Consider the following 10,338-nt stretch of genomic DNA (forward strand, 5'->3'; position numbering starts at 1 on the left):
CACGGTTTTTTTCTTTTTGGGTACACCATGCAGCATGCATGATCTTCCCTGACCAAGGACTGAACCTATGCCCCCTGCATTGGGAGCATAGAGTTTTAACCCCTGGACTGGCAGGTAAATCCTTCTTCAGTGTTTAGTGGCTACAGTGTTTCAATTTTATAAGTTGAAAAAGTTCTAGCGATCGATTGTTCAGTAATGTAAATATACTACTGAACTGTACCATTCAAAATGGTTAAGAAGGCAAAAGTAATGTTATGTGGGTTTATTACAGTAAATAAAAGAGAGAGTTCTGAAGCAAAAGTGTCAAAATGTTAATATCAATTCAGAGATGGGTATCCAGTTTATCTGCTTAATCATGTTCTGTAATTTTCTGCATATTTGAAATTTTCAAATCTCAGGGCAGAGATGTGCATGTGCAAAGGCCCTGAGGCCAGATGGAGCATAGCCACTGTGGGCCAGAGAGCAGGGAGCAAAGAACAGGGTGGCACAGAATGAAAGAAGTAGGTGGGGACTCGATCACACAGCCGATGGAGACAACGCCCTTCCCTCACATTCCAGAGCCTCGCATCCCTGCCAGCATTGAAGACAGTTCCGTTCCCAAGCACTAACAGGGCTCCTGAGTCTGCTTCCCAAATCACATAGCGCTGTCCCCAACCTGACTCTGTTCTTAACAAGACAAGCTCATTGTTCCCCTTCCCCTCGAGGCTGCTTCTCCCCGCAAGAGGCGGCTCTGAGTCAACAGGTTTCTGTGGGCGGATGCCCCACGGGCAGGGTTCACAAAGACGTGACTGTCTCAGGCACCATCCTGGCCCCACGGAGCAGGATCCTCGCCTGATCCTCCAGCCTCCACATCAAAGACCACACATCAAAACCCCCACCAGGTGCCCACAATCCTCAGCCCAGCCTTGGTCCCGGGGTGGCTCTCTTGGGGCACATTTCACCCTGTGGAGACGACGAGAGAGGTGGAAGTAGGACAGGAGCTGGTTGGCACTGCTGTGCCTGGAAGAAGAGTCAAGTCATGGGGTGGCAGCATCTTCCACGCGCATCGCACTTTACCGTGCTCAGAGCTCCAAGAAGGAGGCAGGGTGGGTGCTGCTCGCGACAGGTAAGGAAAAGGAATCTGAGAGTGCCCAAGCCACAGCTAGCCAGAGGGCGCAGACCCTCCAACTCCCAGCAGCACGGGCGGTTTCCAGTCCAGGAGAGGACCCAGGGCGAGGCCTCCCAAAGGCGCCACTTAGCAGCTGGGATCTTGGGCTGACTTCCTGCTCATGACCTTCCTGGGGTGCCAAGTGCAGTGCCTGGCACATGGTAAATATTCAACAGCAGGTGGCTCTTCTAACCATGATGCCCTAGAAATAACCCACTAGAGAGCTGTCACTAACAGCCCACTCACCTACGTCAGAGGGCATCACACGGGCTGAAATAGGAGGAGGGATGAGGGCAGGAAGGGGGCAGAGCACACACCAGACAGACTCCCCCACCCTGCCCCCAGGCTCCCCAGCTCTGCTCTGATTAAATGCAGTCGGGGCCACAGAAGAGGCAGTGGGAGCCGGGACACCTGGGGATACCATCCCCACACTGACCCCAATGTGCTATGTTACTCTTGGGGAGTCACTTCTTCCCTGAGTTTCCTGGCTTTTTCGTCGGTAAAATGAAGAGTCTGGACATCACAAAATGCCCTTCAAAGCTAAGGTCCTATGAATGTATATTATTCCCAATTTTTTTCTAAACTGAATAGATAGGTAGAGAGATAGAGATAGAAGGATGGGTGGGTGGATGGGGGGATAGAAGAATGATAGATAAAAACTGGTTGGTTATCTTCTTTTTTAGAAAATTTAAGTAAAGTTGATATACAATATCTTACAAGTGACAGGTATATAATACAGTGATTTGCAATTTTTAAATGTATAGTTTATAGTTACAAAAAATTTATAGTTATTATAAAATATTTGCTATATTCCCCGTGTTGCACAGTATATCCTTGTAGCTTACTTTGTACCTGACAGTTTGTACCTCTTACTCCCTACCCCTCACCCCCTGGTAACCACTAGCTTGTTCTCTGTATCTAGGAGTCTACTTGCTCTTTGTCATATTCACTAGCTTGTTGTATTGGTTGTTATCTTCATTTAAGGTTGAGGGAAAAAGAGCAAGTGGGGACGGAAACTAGCTACTGCTCCCTGGGCACTCCCACGTGCCATGATTTGCTCAAAGCACTTGCATAGGTCTCTCCTGACCATTCAAGATGGCAGCAAGTGAAGAAGAATTTTCAGAAATGATGAACATAAAAGGTCCAAAAATTACTGCCAGAAACCATCTGTATCAATTGAGGTTCCCCAGAGAAACAGAACCAATAGGATGGATGGGTGGATGGATAGGTAGGTTGATGCATGAGTGGATGGGTAAGTGGATGGATGGATGGATGGATGGATGGATGAATAGGTAGGAGGATGTATGGATGGATAGGTGGATGGGTGAGTGAAAGGATGAATGGATTTATCTTAAGGTATTGGCTAACACAGTTGTGAAGACCAGCATGTCCAGAATCTTATAAGGCAGCAGGTTGGAATCTTCCAGCGACTGAAAAGTCAGGCATGAGATGATACAACCGTCTTGCAGCAGAATTTCTTCTCTAGGAAATAATCTCTGGTTTTGCTCCTAAGACCTTCAGTTGATTGATGATATTACACTATCAAAGGTAACATCCTTCACTTGAAAGGCAACCAATTGTACATCTACAGAATTCCTTCTGTAGGGATTCGCCAGCAATACCTAGATCCATGTGTAATTAAATAACTGGATATTATAGCCTGGCCAAGCATAGACACACAGAACTGGCCCCCAACCTAGCTGATCCAGCCTCATTTGTGCTTCCCTTAACCTCTCTCCCATTTCCCCAACCCAGCCAAACCCACTCCCCACCCTTATCTCAAAGAATTAACCTCCAGACAGGGGCATTTCCATAGTCAAGATCTCCAGGAACCTCACCCAGTGGGGTTCTGAATGGGGATGCGAGCCAAACAGAACCAGAAAGATATTTCTATTAGGAACTTGGAACAAGAGACCCGGACTTGGCCAAATCGGCCACAAAAACCTGAACAAGAAAAGAAAAACCAGGTTCGCGGTTTGTTTCTGCTTCATGGATTCCTGGGTATTCGCTGTCTCTCATAAACTTATTTCTGTGATATATACTGTAAATCTGCTTCATTTGAAATTCACAGTTAATGACCTATTCCCTCGGATTCAGGAAACAGAGTAAGGTTCCGGCTTTTAAAGGCCAGGAGTTTACTAGCCAGAATATGACAAGTATTACAAAGTATAGGCCTGCTCTAAAAGCACTTAAGAAACAGTCTCCATCAGAAATTTCAAGAATATCTTCAAATAACATCATTTATCTGCCAAAGGCCAAGGAGAATGGGGAGGGGTGGTGGGTGGGGAGAAAATGAGTATTTGATCACATCTGTACTTTCAACTCCCCGAGGAGTGGGGATAAATATTTACTAATCCTTCTTACTCCAGAGAGGTTTATGTGCGCACTCATGTGGGCAGGGGGATCTGCATGCAGGCTGACAGGTCCACACGCGGTACCAAAGGCCCTTCCGTCCACCAGCCCTCGCGGCTGATGCAACAAACACCACCATCATCTGAACTCCATGACAAAGAGGTAATTTAATAAAACGAGCGTCCCCGTTTTCGGGCCGGCCCACTTAACTGAAATCCAAAGCCAGCTCTGGAGTAAATTGGGCTGCGGACGCATTGATCGGGCCCATCCGCACTTTCTCCTTTTCAATAGAGTCGGGGCTAACCAGGTTAGTTTTTGTTAAACACATTACCCAGGTACTCTCCTCTTACCAGCCCAATGATTTTGTGTCGGGCCTGAAGGATTATAATTGCAATCCAGGGAGACACGGACTCAACGAAGTCATTTACCAAGGGCCGTGGAGCCCGGGCCGGCCTCCTACCTGCTGGCCGCTGGGTGGAAACTTTCTTCCCTGAAATCTCGTCATGATTTACGGCCGAGGGCCCCACAATGAGGCATCACATGCGAGGCTATCCCTGCGGAGAACAAGATGTTCCTTATTTTGGACACTGTGCTTCTCTCTAAGCCTGGGGCGGGGAAGGGGGAAGGCACATGGGGTTAAGGCAGGAGGACTGGAGGGCCTCTTTGTTCCAGGGGACAGGAACTGGGGAGGGGCTGGGCCTCCGGAAGCGGCCGTTCCCTGGGCGCATGTGATACAGAGAAAATTCCCAGCCTTACCTTCCAGTCTCTCTGAACCGCAGGCCTCAGCGAGACAGGCCTGGTCCTCCCACCGCGGACCCCAGCGGCTACTCCCAGCATCTCACTGTGCTGTCTTTGGGCCCGACTCCCACGTCCACCCATCCTGCTAGGAGATCACTTCACCCGTGGCCTGAGCAGCTCAATCTGGGCTGGGACAAGGACACCCACACAGAGGGTCATGGGGACAAAGCCTGGGGAGCTGGAGCCTGCCCCGTGTACATAGTGAGCCTTCCATCAAGCTCAAGCACAGTCATTTCCTTTAAGAAGAGAAGCTGGAAAAAGGATGGACAAGAACCAGCACTGGTAAGGATGGGGGGAAATCGGAGCCCTCCTCTTTGCTGATGGGAATGTGAAGCGGTCCAGCCCCTGTGGAAGCAGATGGCAGTCTCTTCTAAAGTTAAATGTGCTCCTATGATGCGACCCCACCATGTTCATGCCTAGGTATTGACCCAAGAGAAATGAACACAGGTGTCCACACCAAGACTTGTGCACAAAGGATCACAACAGCTTCATCCTTAATACTGCAAAACTGGGAATGACCCAGATGCCCACCAGCAGATGAATGAATCAACAGAGTGCGGTCTGTCCACACAGCGAAGTGTTATTCAGCCATAAAAAGGAATGAAGAACTAATAACCTGCTACAGCATGGATAATCCACAAAATCGTCATACCAAGTGAAAGAAAGTAGACGTAAAAGACCACAGAATGTATGATTCCACACTTAACGAAATGTCCCAAAAAGGCAAATCTATAGAGACAGAAATTAGGTTAGTGGTTGCCTGGAGCTCAGAAATAGAGCAAGGATTAACTATAAATGAGCACTAGGGATCTTATTGAGGTGGCAAAAATGTCTAGAGCTTGATTGTGGTGATGGATGCCTGACTCAATAATTTTACTAGAAAGCATTGAACTGTACACTTAAAATGGGCAGATTTTATGGAATGTAAATTATGCCAAAGTCATTTAAAAAGAGAGGATGAGGGAGGTTGAAATCTGCCACTTGTAACGAAAGCTGCTATCTTAGTTGAATTTGGGTTGGTTTGTTCTTTTTGTTTTGCTGAAGGAAGTTACCATGTTTATGTTGGAGCTGAAAAAGCTCATGAATATGTCGTTATATGAGATAATGGTGTAAATTTCCTAGTGCAAGGCCCAGCACAATGTTGGAAATGAAAGCAGGCTTCTTTTATAATGTTAGTTCTCTTTAGTTGGTTAGGTCTCCTGGAAGAGGAAAGATTTAAGAGGGATATGGTTGACCTTTAATAGTCACTACCTGCCCTCTGGATGTTCAGCACATGAGATGCCTACAAAAGTCCACTGTCCATGGGAACCAACTAGAAATTCAGCCCTGCACTGGGCTTTCCCTGGTGGACCAGTGGTTAAGAGTCTGCCTTACAATGCAGGGGATGCTGGTTCAATCTTTGGCCCAGGAAGATCCCACATGCCTCAGGGCAACTAAACCTGTGTGTCACAACTACTGAAGCCCAGACGCCTAAAGCCTGTGCTCTGTGGCAAGAGAAGCCACCGCAATGAGAAGCCCACGCACCACAACTAGAGAGTGGCCCCTGCTCCCCGCAGCTAGAGAAAACCTGTGAGCAGCAGCAAAGACCCAGGGCAGGCAAAAATAAAAGAAAGTCAGCCATGCGTACACTGCTTATTGGGCATCCTCCACGTGCACAAGTTACTGAATCTGAGCCTCAGTTTTTTCATCTATAAAATGGGACGATAGGTTTGATGTAATAGGTTGGCTTGAGTTAATACACGGAAAGCACTTGGGCACACAGCAAGTGTCAGCTATGACGGTTACTTTGTAAACCAGGACCTTCTCCCTGGCTTAGCTTCAAGATCAGCCTGGCTAATTGTGGCCGCTGCTTCTTACTGCCACACTGTGCACCTCGCCCCTCGGGGAGCAGAGAACAAGGTGGGGCCTCTCTCAGCTGTCCCCACACCTGTCCTTTGCCACAGCGCTGGCCGCATCTGTGACGTCACTGCCCTTGTATCATTACTTAAGCAACGGCTCCCCCCGTCACTGCAGTGTAAGCTTCATCTGGGCAGGGATCAAGCCAGTTTCTGCTTACTGTTATGTCCCCATCTGCCTGATATAGGAGCTAACAAGCTCATAACAATTATTTATGGAAGGAATTATAAAGGAAGGTGAAGAGGGGAAGGAGGAAGGAGTCACTAGCATTTTCCAGAACAGTCCTCACAAGATAAATGTTATTGTCGCCAAGTGACCTTTCAGTCCTAGCCCGGAGTCTTCCAGTCCAGTGCCTGGAAGCATAGGAGGGTAGGAACTTCCATTATAGTGGGGGAACGGTCCATACACGGGTGCCATATCGCTCTGTCTGTCGGCTTTCTGGAGTCTGGTAGCACTGGTGGTGTTAAAAGCAGAGAAAGTATCATCCCTGTTATGTATTCCTCTGAAAACGGCCAGGTCTTACTCTAAGAATGGATGCTTACTATTTAATCCTTTCAACAACCCTCTGCAGCAGGTACTACTACTATCCCATTTAACATATGAGAAGACTGAGATCCAAAGCGTTTTAGTAACTAGCCTACAAGCCACACAGCTAAGTGGCAGAGCCAGTTTTGGACTCATAAAGCTGGACTCTGGAAACTGCCCTGAACTCCTACATGATGCTTCCAGAAGAGGGAGAGGTGTTTAAGGAATTAATGAGCAGCCTTTCTTTTCTGACACTATGGAACTTGGGACTCACCATGAAAAAAAGGGGCCTCCTCAATGATTAACGCTGCCAGATCCCTCACAGACTCTCACTCACCCAGTAAGTGTTTACTGAGCATCTTAGCCTCTGTTTCCTCATCTGTAAAGTGGGAATAATAGTAATAGACTGTGTCTTGTGGAATAGGCACTCAGAACACAGCTTCATACATAGGGACTCAATCAGTTCAATTCAGTTCGCTTGCTCAGTAGTGCCTGACTCTTTGCGACCCCAGGGACTGCAGCACGCCAGGCTTCCCTGTCCTTCACTATCTCCTGGAGTTTGCTCACATTCATGTCCATTGAGTCAGTGATGCCAGCCAACCATCTCATCCTCTGTCATGCCCTTCTCCTCCTACCCTCAATCTTTCCCACCATCAGGGTCTTTCCAATGAGTTGGCTCTTCAGATCTGGTGGCCAAGGTATTAGAGTCTCAGCTTCAGCATCAGTCCTCCCAATGAATATTCAGGATTGATTTCCTTTAGGATTGACTGGTTTAATCTTCTCGGTGTCCAAGGGACTCTCAAGAGTCTTCTCCAGCACCGTAGTTCAAAAGCATCAATTCTTTGGCACTCAACCTTCTCTGTGGTCCAACTCTCGTATCTGTACATGACTACTGGAAAAACCACAGCTTTGACTAAAGGGATCTTTGTCTGCAAAGTGATAGGTGCTCAGTAAGTGTTTGTCACATTGTTACCTACTTGAGGCATGCCCTCACTGAGCTATGGGAACATAAAGATGCAGAGGACAGGCCATGGGGCAGGGGGCGGCCGCGGCTCCAGGGGCCGGCTAGTGACAGCGAGCGGCGGCGGGGCGCCGGGACCCGCGGGTGCGGCCTGGCGAGGAGACGGCCCCGCAGGCGCTCGGGGCAGCAAACGGCATCCTGGGTTTTGGGGCCAAAGTCCTCCACATCCATCAATTGCAGAAATGGAACAAGAAAAAGTCAATGGGAACAAGGAGCCCAGTGTAGAGGCGTCCTCGTACCACTGTTCCGCGTGCCATGGGGACGAGGACTGGGGCCCGGGCCACCCACTCCGGGGCCGCGCCAAGTCCCGCAGCCTGTCGGCCGCGCCTGTCCTGGCCAGCGCCTGCGAGTTCAGGAGGACCCGCTCCCTGCATGGGCCGTGCCCAGTGACCACATTTGGACCAAAGGCCTGCGTGCTACAGAATCCCCAGACCATCATGCACATCCAAGACCCTGCCAGCCAGAGGTTGACGTGGAACAAGTCCCCAAAGAGTGTCCTTGTCATCAAGAAGATCCGGGACGCCAGCCTGCTGCAGCCCTTCAAGGAGCTCTGCGCGTACCTGATGGAGGAGAACAACATGGTCGTGTATGTGGAGAAGAAGGTTCTGGAAGACCCCGCCCTCCTGAGCGATGACCACTTCGGGCCAGTGAAGAGGAAGTTCTGCACCTTCAGAGAAGATTACGATGACATCTCCAATCAGATTGACCTCATCATCTGCCTGGGGGGTGATGGGACCCTGCTGTACGCCTCCTCCCTCTTCCAGGGTAGCGTGCCTCCAGTCATGGCATTCCATCTGGGCTCCCTGGGCTTCCTGACCCCTTTCAACTTCGAGAACTTTCAGTCGCAAGTTACTCAGGTGATACAGGGGAACGCAGCTGTTGTTCTCCGGAGCCGGCTGAAGGTCAGGGTCGTGAAGGAGCCCCGAGGGAAGAAGGTGGCCGTGCCCAATGGCATCAGCGAGAACGGGTTGCTGGCTGCAAGCCTGGACATGTTGGGAAGCAGGCTGTGCAGTACCAGGACCTGAACGAGGTGGTGATCGACAGAGGCCCCTCCTCTTACCTGTCCAACGTGGACGTCTACCTGGATGGGCACCTCATCACCACAGTACAGGGTGATGATCATGCTGTCACCAGAGGCAAGGAACACTGCATGGGTGTCTTTCGATGGACGAAAGAGACAGGAGATTCGCCACGGAGACAGCATTAGCATCACGACCTCTTGCTACCCCCTTCCCTCCATCTGTGTCCGCGACCCTGTGAGCGACTGGTTCGAGAGCCTGGCGCAGTGTCTGCACTGGAATGTGCGGAAGAAGCAGGCCCACTTCCCGGAGGACGAGGAGGATGCAGACGAGGAGGGCGGGGAGGAGCAGGCGGGGAGCTAGGCCAGTGGCCTGTCTGCACTCTGTGAATGTCACGGGCCCCACGCCGCTTGTCTCTGACCAGAGGAAGGGCCTGCAGTCTGCCCTGTGTCGACCAGATCAGTTGTTTTTAACGTTTTAAATCTGACTTTTCTGCATTTCTAAACAAGCCAGTGAGCAGGCCACACAAGCTCTGAAGTCAGCCCAGGCACACCCACCAGGCAAACAGTCAGAGCCCAGTCCAGTCGGGGATGGCCGAGCCAGGTGGTTATGGCTGAGCCAGGTGGTGGGCTCCTTGTGATTCCTTGTCAGGAAACTTCCACGAATCAGTCTATTGAAATTGAGAGGGGATCAGAATGAACCGGTCTATCCTACAGTCTTGAAAATAAACGTCTCACGGCCAAAAAAAAAAAAAGATGCAGAGGACACAGGCTTTCCCCAAAAGAACCTGTTGGCTATTCGGAGAAACACACCAATAAACCATCACAACCCAGTCATTCTTTAGAAAATGGAAGGGCACCTCCTTGACCAATAAAATCTTGACATTATTTATAATATAAAATTCTAATCAAATTAAATACAAACAACACAAATGAGTGCGTGTAATACTAGTGACATCTGAATAAGCTCGATGAATTGTATTAGTATTAATTTTCAATGGATTGTATCAGTGTTAATTTCCTACTTATGATATTGTACTACAGTTATGCGGGCTTCCCTGGTGACTCAGCTGGTAAAAAGAAAAATCTGCCTGCAATGTGGGAGACCTGGGATCAATTCCTAAGCTGGTAAGATGCCCTGGAGAAGAGAAACACTACCCACTCCAGTATTCTGGCTTGGAGAATTCCAAGGACTGCATAGTCCATGGGGTCGCAAAGAGTCAGACACGACTGAGTGACTTTCACTTTGACTTTCACTGTAGTTATGCAAGATGTTACACTTGGAGGGAACTGGGTGAGGAGGCTATGAGATCTTTCTGTATTATTTCCTACAATTACATGTGAATCTATAATTATCACATAATAGAAATCTTTTTAAATAAGCCTTTTGCTCTTTCAAGAGAAATTGATCTGTCATGTAATCCCGTATAGAACTTTCAAGTCCATTAATATATACATATACATGTTATTAATGAGTGTTTATATGAGGTACATGTTAACTAAATTTATCATGGTCATTATTTCACATTATATGTAAGTCAAGTCATTCAAGTCATTATGCTGTACACTTTAAATGTGTAC

The 10,338-nt window shown here is 48.7% G+C and overlaps 1 pseudogene; it reads left to right on the top strand.

The window, feature by feature from the left end:
• The first annotated feature begins 7,793 nt into the window (after positions 1-7,793).
• Positions 7,794-9,121, top strand: LOC133060351 (NAD kinase-like; annotated as a pseudogene).
• Positions 9,122-10,338: the final 1,217 nt, after the last annotated feature.

Source organism: Dama dama, chromosome 8 (assembly GCF_033118175.1).
Source record: "Dama dama isolate Ldn47 chromosome 8, ASM3311817v1, whole genome shotgun sequence".
NCBI lineage: Eukaryota > Metazoa > Chordata > Mammalia > Artiodactyla > Cervidae > Dama > Dama dama.